The sequence below is a fragment of the Bombus affinis genome, chromosome 13, assembly GCF_024516045.1.
Source record: "Bombus affinis isolate iyBomAffi1 chromosome 13, iyBomAffi1.2, whole genome shotgun sequence".
NCBI classification, from domain to species: domain Eukaryota; kingdom Metazoa; phylum Arthropoda; class Insecta; order Hymenoptera; family Apidae; genus Bombus; species Bombus affinis.
In genome coordinates this window covers 4,157,696-4,169,215 of record NC_066356.1, presented here as the reverse complement: position 1 = coordinate 4,169,215, position 11,520 = coordinate 4,157,696, and the positions used below count along the sequence as shown (strand labels likewise).

Below are 11,520 nucleotides of genomic sequence, written 5' to 3'. Positions count from 1 at the left end.
ACTTTCGTGGAACGTTAGCGGATTCGTATGAAAATATCACCGGCGATCTCCTTATTTCCGAAGTACTCTTAGAATTTTTATGAACTGTTAGACCGACCTTCGCAACCAAGAAGAATTATTGCTCGCGACCGAAGGTTTGAAATTTTGGTCGTACGATGTTCAAGTGGCTGAGTTTAATCGCGAAACCGTTGTTTGAGAAATTCTTCGTCTGAAAACGTAATATCCATATGATATTGTAAAACTTGTATTTTATTTATTCAGGGAACAGAGACAATTTAAAGAAAATTTATGGTAATGTTACGCGCAAAGTTTCAGTTTCTTCAAACTTTGGCAAACTACACCATCTATGCGTACCATGAAACAGTAACGGCAAATTAGACAAATCTTTGAAATTTCGTTCCGTAGTTATAATATTAAAAAAATAGTGTTCAATAGCGTAAATTTATTGAAAAAGAATTGTGTGGAAAATATTGTATTAACATAGCACTGGCTTTTAGTAGATTAATTATATCCCAGAGTAAAATAGTTACAAGTGTATTACTGGGCTTTTTAAATAAATTACATCCACTCGCGACGAAAAGAAACGAAATTTCGCAGTGCATAAATTACGATTGCGTTTCCACGTTCGTTGGCACTGCTGGAAGCAATTTCCTTTCGGCACAAAAGAGAAATGGATGATTTCAATTTCGTAGTCGATAATGTATAGACAGGAGAACGGTATTACAGACCATTACTCTCTGTTCCTTCGAAAATCTCGGTACTATACTTGCAAGCTATACCGATCAGCAGAATCTTGGCTAAGAATGTTCCTTTCATGCTCTTTCTTCTGTCCCTTTTTCTCTGGCCCTCCTTTCTTTCTTTCTTTCTTTCTTTCCTTCTTTTTGTTCGTACTCGCGCTTTCCTCCCTTCGAAATCCATCCCAATGAATTGTCTGGAAGGGAGGGAAACTATAGTTGGTCCAACGATGATAAACTTTTTCTGCGTAGCTACATGGAAAATCGAACCAGTGAAATTCATACGGAAAAACGAGACATTGAATTCTGAAATGGAACAATCGTTTCCGTTTACATTCGGTACGCCATGGAGAACAGAACTGTCAGTTGCGAAATTTCATACATGAGTTTGTAGGCAAACAATGCTAGTTTAATACGTTAATCCTGGAAAATGGAAAATACAAAAAGAAAATTTTGTCGGTAGTTAGTAGTCAATAGGCATGGAAAAATTTCAATACGAAAGCGTGAAAATTTGATAACAAAAAGGTTCGAAGAGCTTAAGTTTGAAAATTTGAGCCATTGAAACATGGAAATGCTTCGAAATTTGGAAATGAAAATTTGGCAAGTTTAGGAAACTGGATATAATACTTTGAAAATTTATTTTTCTGAATTCGCGAAATCTTAAAGTTTAGTACTTTGAAAAATTGAATGTTGGAAAATTTGAGAGCTTGGTGCTTTGGAAGTTCAGGAACTTGGCGCTTCGAAAATTCATAGATTTGAGAGTCTGAAACCTGAAAAATTAAAAGATTTGGAAGTGTAGAGCCTCGGAAATTTCAAAAATTCCAGGGATTTAAGAGCTTAAAGCATAGAAGATTTTGAAATACGAAACATAAGAAATTTCACAACTCAGTTATCAAATTCTCAATTTGTAAATATTCAAAACCGCAAGAAATTTCTGTATCTTAGTAAATTTATCTTTGTACCTCAATCTATGTATCTTCGCAATTATACGCGCGATTTCAATTAATTCTGGAGAATGTGAACTCTGCGCGAAACAGCGGTAGAAAAAGAGAATGTGCCCGGCAGGGGCACTTTCTCGAACGAAAGGTCGAATGGAATTGTCTGGGGATTCCGGTAGCGAGTTAATGGATGCATTTTCCGCGACTTCGCTATTTTTTTTATAGATTTTACCGAATTTGCATAAGCGTTGAAAGGGCCGCCCAGTTCTTGTTTGCTCAGTGACCGGACCTTAATTGAACAATCCGATCAATTAGGCCGAGCGACGTGATCTTTGCATCGCGAATACACCTGGAACTTTCCCCGTGGATTAATTAACGGGGTACACCCCGTGAGCGAGGAGGATTGGCACCAATTTATAAAGAGAACTAATTAATACATCCTGCTCATTAACGGTACACGGGAAAATTAATGTCCTCACGCCCATTGAAAGTACAAATAAACGACGCTAAAGCTCTCGTTCAACTTCCTGTAATTTCACATCCCTCGAAACTTTCGATTTGGAATCGCGTCGACCTTTTTATCATAAAAACTACTCGATTTCACGCTTAATTGATCCTTTTTAGAACACGAGAACGCGTCTCGAAAAACCAAATCTTGCTGTTCTTTTTGTAAAGTAACTCGAATTTTTTACATTGACAACGAAATTGATTTTTGTTTGATGATTGGACAGAATGTAATTATTTTCGATTGCTTAAAAAGAGAAACAATTATTAAATAAATTAAATTTATATAAAATTGCGCAGGAGCAGGGAACTTTTCAAATATTCGTGACAGCTAGTAGCTGTGAACTGAGTTTCGCGGTGTCCAAAGTTTGTGTCGCTTGTAACACGACCGAGAGTCATCCTGGATGTGTCGTTGTAAATTACATCAAACACTTCCTTCGGGGAATCGCTGCCATGCACGCAGCTGCCTTCGAATTCGAAAACCACGAGCTTCACATTGTGCGAGTGGAAAATTCCTTGGAGACGATTCTCAAAATTGTTAAAGTTTAATGTATATATAGCACCTTAAAAAGAGAAGATTCTAGATAGAGACGTCTAAGCATTGATCTTCAATTCGAAATTCGATCAGTATAAATACCATAATCTATATTTTACTTTTACATCACAAATGTACGATTATTTGAAAATTCGCAAAGTACAAAAATTTTATGAATTGACAATCGCCGAATATTCGAAACACAGTTCATCATCATGAATGCAATATTTTTATTCCACAAATGCATAATAATTTATAAGTTTGTAAGTTACAATAATTTTACAAATTTTCAAAATTCAATAATTTTATAAATTTGCAATCCTTGATTCGAAACTTAGTCAATCAGCATAACGCTTTACTTTTATTTCAGAAATGCGCAATAATTTGTACATTCGCAAGATACAATAATTTTATAACTTTGCAATCCCTGATTCGAAATTTACTCGATCACCGTAATTCTTTAGTTTCGTTTCACCAATGCATAAAAATTTGTAAATTTGCAAGTTAAAGTAATGTTATTTTGCGATAGCAGCTTCTATTTTGTAATTTATTATTTGCTCCCATTACGAGGGAGGAAAGAAACGTAAAGGATGAATGAAAGAAACAGAAGATGCGATAGAGAAAAGAAACAGAAGATGTGATAGAGGATCGCAAAGATCCTCACGGGAGAAGGTTAATCCTTCCCTACGAGCAATCTTTTGTATCTTGCCCTATCTTGCAGACCTTAATGGATCGGCGTGGCTGGTTTTACGTTGCGCCAAAGGGGTTGTTTTCCGTCGAGTTCTCTCTATTTCCGGCCTTCTTCGACTCTCATTCTTTCCAGCGAGCCACAAATTCCGGAGTTTTATGTGTCTGTCGGCTGCATTCGCCGAATCGTCGAAATGCACCGCGACCTATCTCGATGATAAAACTTTCGATGATCGAGATATACTCGATATACCATTCAACTTTTTACGTATATATATGTCGATCGTCCTATAAAATCCACGGAAATAATGAAACCGTGAGCATAATTCAATGTTCAATATTTAATTTTGTAGCAAAAAGTCCTTCTAGAAATGTTGGTGGCGCGTGTTGATAACGAACGAATATTAAGTTTCTCAAGGAGGTAATTCTTATTAGGTATAATTCTTATTGACATTTTGTACGAACATGATGCAAGGATTAAAATTGTTGGATAATAAATATTGTTTTTGGCGACCAGTTTGTTGCTAATTTATAAATTCCGCTAAAATTTACGTGCCAACCAAAAAATCGGCTAACTGATTAATTTCTATACTTCTTCGTGAATTGGTTAACAAATAATAATAATAATTTGTTCAACACTCTAACCATTGTCTTTCTTGTCTTTCTAAATGATTTTGTCGATGATTTTCATAAATCTAAAAACGGAATTGCATTTGACTTAGCTACAAGCAGATTATTCAAGAGACGCAACGTGTGCGTCAGTAGAATGAGTTAAACAGGTCAGACGTTGCGCTGTAAGAATTCGTTGAAAGAAATTGATTCTTCCGTGCTTCCATATGAATCCTTTCATGAGAATCTCGATCAGCTATGACTGGTGAAATGATGTCGGATCATTTGCCCTGTCACTCGATATTGATGACGTGTTCTGGATTCGATGCGTGACCTATTTTCTAAGCACTGCGGTCCCTTCACTGTTGAAATTTAAATGTCGCCGGAACATATGCGTTTAAAATAGAAATCGATTCGCAGTTCTACCTCTTTACTTCAGGAAACCATTCTCTTGAAAGAAAACCAATTTTCTCTTGAATTTGGTGATATCTATCGTTGCTCTTTCTAACCCTTATCAAACAAATCTTAGACGATAAAATTCAATCCACGAATTACACGAATCTCAGTTGTCAGACAACTGACATTGACATTTTCAGTCTGTCTGCACATCTTAGGTTCGGCGCGGTTCGAAATTCGAAACATTTAATAAGATGCAAGAATGTATATCTAATTTCTGGTAAAATGGACAATTCTGCTAAAATGAAATTGATTGTTTAATTTTAAAATTGTTCATCATGATTTTTATCTGTGGTCTTCGTATCTGAGAAGAAGATTCTGTGTAATACCTCGTGTATGTGGTATCTATTTTTACAGGCATTATATCTTTGGACTTAACAAATCCCTCGTCCAATTGTATCATAATTAATTTATTTCTTTTTAACAATCAAACAGGATAAAAATTAAGAAAGAATAACCAAAGTGGACTTATACACTATGTATATTGTCTATTGTTACAATGATTATATTTTTGAACTTAACAAATTCTTTGTTCAATTCCACCACAATTAACTGATTTCTTTTTAACAACCACGTAATATAAACACAGAGAAATAATGTTATTAGGTTTTTTTTACATAATCTTCACATATTTTCCAATAATCCTCAAATTTTCCATAAATACCCATAAAAACCTAATTATTACCTCTCAGTTCCAAAGTCATGGTCATTTCTTATCCGTAATGGATGTGACATAAATCCTATGGAATTTACCTGCAAATAAAAAGGTTCGTATTGAATACTGCAAAGTAACTAAACGCAAGTTCTAAATTGAAGAAGATTGCGTGTTACGGTTGGAAGAAGAACGAATGGCGGAGGATCTGCATGCAGGGTGCAGCAGGGTACAGATCGTGTGGGTTCGATTCGATGGAAGGCCGGATCAGCAGGTATCGGGTTTTCAGAGCGAACGTCCGGTAGGGATTGTATCGGGAGAGATGGTCGTGGACAGGCTGTCGATACCATCGATCCTCCCGACTTGGTGGTTCCTTCCGTGCCGAAATGGGTGTACGGACTCTGTCGCGGAAATCCGGTTCGAGGATCCATTTTCTTCCGGGATAAACGTCACCGGCCGGTGTTCCTGACGCTGGAAATTTCGGCCCGTTGCCTCGTGAACGTTTGTTTATTTTAAACGGGGGATTACGTGACCATGGCGATCAGGCTTGCACCACGCCGTTCGTTCGTTTGCGTTACGGATATGGGCGAAATGTATTGGCTGGAAACGCCAACGAATCCTCAACCTGCCACAAGATAAAATCCACCACTTCGATGCCTGTAAACCTGCTATTTATTTTCATTTTATCGTAAAAATAAATCGAGCGAATATTTTGGTTTGTATTTTGAAATCATGGAATATGCCACGGGTTTTTGCATTTTGAATGTTTACAGAAAGTATGCTTGGAGAAAAAAAGTTTGGAAAAAGATCGATCGTTTTGACGAGAAGGGAAGATTGACCTTTTTCCCTGGAAATAGTACTTTATGATTGATATTTTCGTTTAGTGTTTTTCTAAAAAGAAAAATAAGAAGATAGCTTTAATTTCTTCTTTAAATAGAGATATATCGGGTGTTTCGAGCTTTTATATGTTTTATATAAATATACTTTAAACGCTTGATACTTCAGGAGCAAGTATGTTTCAAATTCCTTTTCACGAAAGTATTTTATTACTGAAATATGTACAAGGATCTGCAAGCACTGTGGCGATTAATTTCTTTTTGTTCCACAGCGTACGATATTAGAAGCAAGATTTATGCTATCTCTCGAACACAAGTAGGACATCAACTTAGAAAATCGTGTGTGCAAAGCTACTTTGTGTTCATGCAAATAACGTGCGCATACGTCACGCGGTCGTACGTAAACAGAAAAGGAGAGATAGGATTTTGCGTGCATCCCCTTTGGGAATAGTTGGAATACATTACGTTTAATCTCTGCTGTGTCATCGATTAAAGTTTCCAAACCCCGTTACTCGTATTTTCTTCTCGCACGCTAAATGGATAATTGTTGAAGGAATTCCGAAACTTTGTTGCTTTGGGAAATTTATCTTCGTTCGTGAATGGGAATTTGTCGACCATGTTGCAGCGATGAGAATAAATCCACGGTTGATGTTTAAACGTCTACGTGTAAACGTTCGAATAAGGGATATTTCGGGATGAAAATGCCACGGATTTCGAGTATCCAAGCCGAAATGCAGAGCCGGTATAATAATTCTGAATTTCGGCCAGTAGCAAGTTTCTTTGCATGCAGGCGAGTGTTGTTAAGCTCTGTCCGTGTTTAAAGCACACTGCACCGTGTAACGATGCCATTTCGAGTGCAATCTTCTTCTGTTTATTGCGCCCGTATTTTATCTTGGAATTTCCTTAAGCACGTTTGTTGCTGAATTGCCTGCGCAATCATTGAGTGTATAAATTGGGGAAAATTGTGCCGTGAAAATTAACGGAGCTTTAAGAGGGACGGATACAATTTCCCTGGAACAATGAGTCGCAAAATTCATCGTATTCTGGCATATAATATCGCGAAAGAACGTCATGAAAAGAAACCAAATTCATTTGCATTTATTGCTAAAGATCTTCTCGCTCGGTTATAATGATTCAATGTCCAATCTTTGTTCCCAAATCCGAGTGACGGTAAAGAGGACGGAAGAGGAGAATCAATGAAAATCAGGATTCTCTTTAACTAACATTAATTAGTTAGTCAAATTTTACAAGTTGTAAGTTGCAGGTTAGTTAGCTTCAATGAACTCTCTTGTATTTCAAGATAACAAGTTTCAAAGCGACAAATTTGACAAAAAAACAAATGAAATTGTAATTATAAATTTTATGAGTGATACATTAATCATTTAATTATCCAGTTTGCTTCAACATAATGAAATTGTAAAGGCAGATTCGTCATCTATAGTGCGTAACTTATTAATTTACTAATGTTATTATTGATAAATTATTAATACTATTATTAGATTAAACAACACAGGATTTACAGGAAACAGGATTTTAAGCAAAAATAAAAGTTGTTTATTACTTTGAAAATATCAATTTCTCGCATTCTCCTATATTTCAAGTAACCTCGTTTTCTCGTTTATTAAACATTATTTTACCAAAATCTAGAAGCTTCCCTTCAAAGTCCTATTTTAAATGTCGGTGCTTAAGATACAAACCAATTTACCATCTTTTCCATCAAATTATCTTTCAAAGCTTGGAAGAGACTAGCAATTTCGCCAAAATAGTCCACATATAGAAACACATTCTGCGGTATCAGGCTTCCAGCTTCAAAAACACGTTTGTTTCCAGTGGAAATGTCCACGAGTAGTATGGCTTCAGCCAGAAATACCGGCACGCGAAAACACGGTCGACAACACGAGCAAAGAAGCCGCACCGCACGAAAGCATCTGCGTTTCGTTTCCGTGTTTCCGTTTATGTCCTTTCCGGATGCTAGGCGTCGCTGCTTCCAAAAATGTCTCTGTCTTGATCACGTAAAAGGCGAATGTAAAACTCCCGTGAAACCACGGGAAGAAGCATCATGGGGGGATATTTGCGGCGTTCCAGCTGCACCTGACGACACTCCGACGAGTCGTATATTCGACCGATCAAATGGCAGCCATCCCTTTTTCCGTGTCGCTATGAATACGAATTAATGCTTTGTGCCGAGATACAATCGGACCTTGTGCGGGTCGAATCGATCAAAATTTGTGGAACAAATCAGCGAGACGTTTTGCGCGTCCAGAAGCCATCCGCGTAAGAAGCACTTTTTGGTAGAAAAACTCTGAGATAAAAATAGAATTTTGAGATAAGATGATAAGCTTTGCGAGGCTAAAGGTTTGGGTAAGATGCGATGGTATATAATTTTTCAAGAATCTTACGCGAAAGGAAAGGATTGATAAGAAATTTTGTACGAAATTGAATGAAACGTTTTATGTGAGAAATGTTTCACGTAAGAATACAGAAGGTTGCTTGATAAGTAAATTTTGAAACAGAAATAGAATTTCGAGAAGAGATAAACTTCTGATAGCAAGGTTTGGATAAGACAGAATGGTGTAAAATTCTTTAATAGCGTGTAAAATGAATCGTAACAGAAGTTGGTTGCAAATTGGCTTCCGAAACAGTGATAAAAAGGAAATGGATGTTGATGCGGTTTGGAAGGTAGTAAAAAGATATCTGTATAATAAAGTTGAAAGTGCGGTAAAGCGATGGAGAACAAAGAACTTTCGAGAACCGAGGAAGCTATAGAATATAACTGCTTCAAGATATTTCCCTGCCATATATTCTTTATGCTATTGCATCCTTGAAATTTGCTATCCTTTTGCCAACTTATTCAATTTCAAATGTTCGATAGTAAATTAATCTGTGGCGCTCGTTCATAAATAACCATCAAGCGTTAAAATGATCTATTTCTGAAAGAATTTTACTCCGGTGTGCTTTAGAGTCATGCATAAATTAAAGAAACTCCGAAGAATCCCTCAAGGGCCCAGACAACTCTGCGGCAAAGCCATCGAAACTCAATCTACCACCTTCCGTATTCCGCAACTTTCACATCGAAGATGCTAGCTAAGACACGGTCGGTTTCATCGAGGGACATCCAAGCGGCGAGAGTAGACTTAATCGCGACGGAAAAAGAGGAGTTTCCCTCCTCTATTTCTCTTTATACGTCCCAGCCGAAATCTGGAAAGCGATTTCAATAATATGGGAGCAAGGTGTACAGTGGAGAGGGTCTTGCGGTGAGACTGGATGGAAAGGAGTCGAGGAAGGCAGACGGTTCTTAAAGATTCATCGTTCCTGCTATATTTAAGCTCGATCCAAGCCAGAGAAGACCCTCGAGACAGCCTTACCGGGTAGAAACCATCTTAGCAAATCCCTCTTTGGGACCCCATAGGACTCTGCCTCACAAAGCTCTTCCTTTGTCCGTCGTTGGAGTTCTGAACTTCATAATTCACACTCACCAACGCCATCGTTACGCTTCTCTCTCTCTCTCTTCCTTATTCTTCCTTCTGTGTCCCCTTTCCTCTCCAGTTCGCATCCTCGCCGGATTCTCGGGCCAACCTACGCGAAATGGAAAGCTTTCGCCTCGGCTTGAAAGAGAGTTTGAATAACGCGCGTGTGAGGGCTCGTCGCGCGCGCTGCATAAAGGTTAAGTGCGGTTTCAGATGAGACGGCCAAACCGCGTTTTCTGCCCTTTACAGAGCTCCATGTTCTTCAGGAGTATCGTTTTGGTGGAAGAACCGTGAAAAGGACCGAGTATGGGAATATTAGCATTTAGGATGTTAGATACTTGTCTTTCACCGTCCTTTCGGTCTATTGCTTCGTGAAATGGGATTTGGCGCTGTCCGGAATCTTCGTGGTATCTCTTGATTTCCTTGAATTCAAGAGAGAAAGAGGAGAATCTTGAGCTTCTGTGATTCTATCTTGTAGGAAATATAAATAGGTACTTTAAATTTTAGGGAGCGAAGGATTGAAGTAAGTCGAGACCAACTCCACCTTCTCCTCGAGCATCGTTTTTCAGCGAGAAACCGTGAAAAGGATCGAATACGGTTGTATTAGCATTTAAGGTATTAGCCACTTTTCTTTTTACCATCCTTTTGCTCTGTTGCTTCGTCAAATGAAATGGGATTTGATAGCCCGCAGAATCTTTGTGGTATTTCTGAGAGCTGGTTTTCTTGGATCGAGAAAAGAATTCGGAGAATCTCTAGCTTCCGCGTTTCTGCCTTGAGGGAAATATAGGTAAGTAGCTCAACTTTTAGGAGGTGAAAGATTGTATTGACTACTGCAATCGAAAGTATAGTACACTTCTTAATACTGATGCGTGAAATTCGACACGAGGGGAGATTAAAAACTTCCCATTTAAAAAGGAGCTCTGATATAAAGTTCTATATTCGAAATCTACGGGCCCAAAGATTCTTAAATTAAATGGGAAATCTGGTGAATCGTTAATCTCTTCCACTCAAAGGCTGCATCGGTTACATTGGAGAATTATTTCTTACTTGCTCCCGAGACATGACGTATCCTTTCCAGAATAGGACGTTAATCTATAACGACATTACTCATCGGACTCGATAAGTTTAACCAGCACGCAAATGACTATTCCTGACTTATCGACGATGCTAATGTCCCCATGGTGTGGGGTCGAAAAGAAGCAAATAAATGGGGAACGGGTGCACATGGGATCGTGGCGAATGTCATCCATTTCCAAGGGAATATTAACCATGCTACGCCTTCGGTGGTGCGACAAAATGCTCGCTCGGCCATATAAAAGAAGGTATAGCTGAACGAAAAACGAAAGAAAAAAAGAAAACGAGGGGGAAAAAGGCAGATAAAACACGACTTCGAGGCCATTTCTCAAACGTGTCAAACGAAATGAGCGAATCGCCATCCGCGACGATACCTTCTTTTTCTAAAACGGTTCTTGGTAATTATTTGTTGGTTTGTCATTTTTCTCGAACCAAGATTCACAGCCCTGGAAATATCTCGGAATCGATCGAAAACGTTCGTTCCCTTTTCAGCTGAATTGTATTACTTACTTTAATGCAGTTTGTACAATGGTCCTTGGAAAATGTTTGATTTATGCGCGAAAACGCCGGAGGCACGATATTTATGGCCACGGTATCCTCAGCGCGTGTTAGTTTCCTCTTCTTGGAAGTATCGATGAAGCTTCCTCCCGAGGATTACTTGAACAGTTTCAGTGGTACTTCGGGTCACTGCTAGTCTAATATATTTTCATTCAGAAACCATTTCATTTATCGAACTTTGAATGTATTTTTTTTCTCTGTAAAGACGGCAGAGAGAAAAATTGAGATCTAGTCTCCTTGATGGAATTTGAAATTTACGATATTTAAACGCGGATTCGCACTCACCGATATAAGTTAATATTTCTTTGTCGGTACGCGATTGTCCAGAGTCAAAGAAAACGCGACTGCGTTCCAGTTGGGAAGTCCACCAAACATTGTCTATAGACAAAGTTGATACAGCTCGCGGATAATGTATGTCGTATGTTATATTATACATAGCGTAACACATACATACATTATGTGTATCATAC

General features: G+C 38.1%; 1 protein-coding gene across 4 annotated transcripts in view; it reads left to right on the top strand.

The window, feature by feature from the left end:
• LOC126923694 (inactive rhomboid protein 1) overlaps nucleotides 1-11,520 on the top strand; it is a 284,985-nt gene that overhangs the window by 152,545 nt on the left and 120,920 nt on the right. The gene's annotated exons all lie outside the window — the stretch shown is intronic.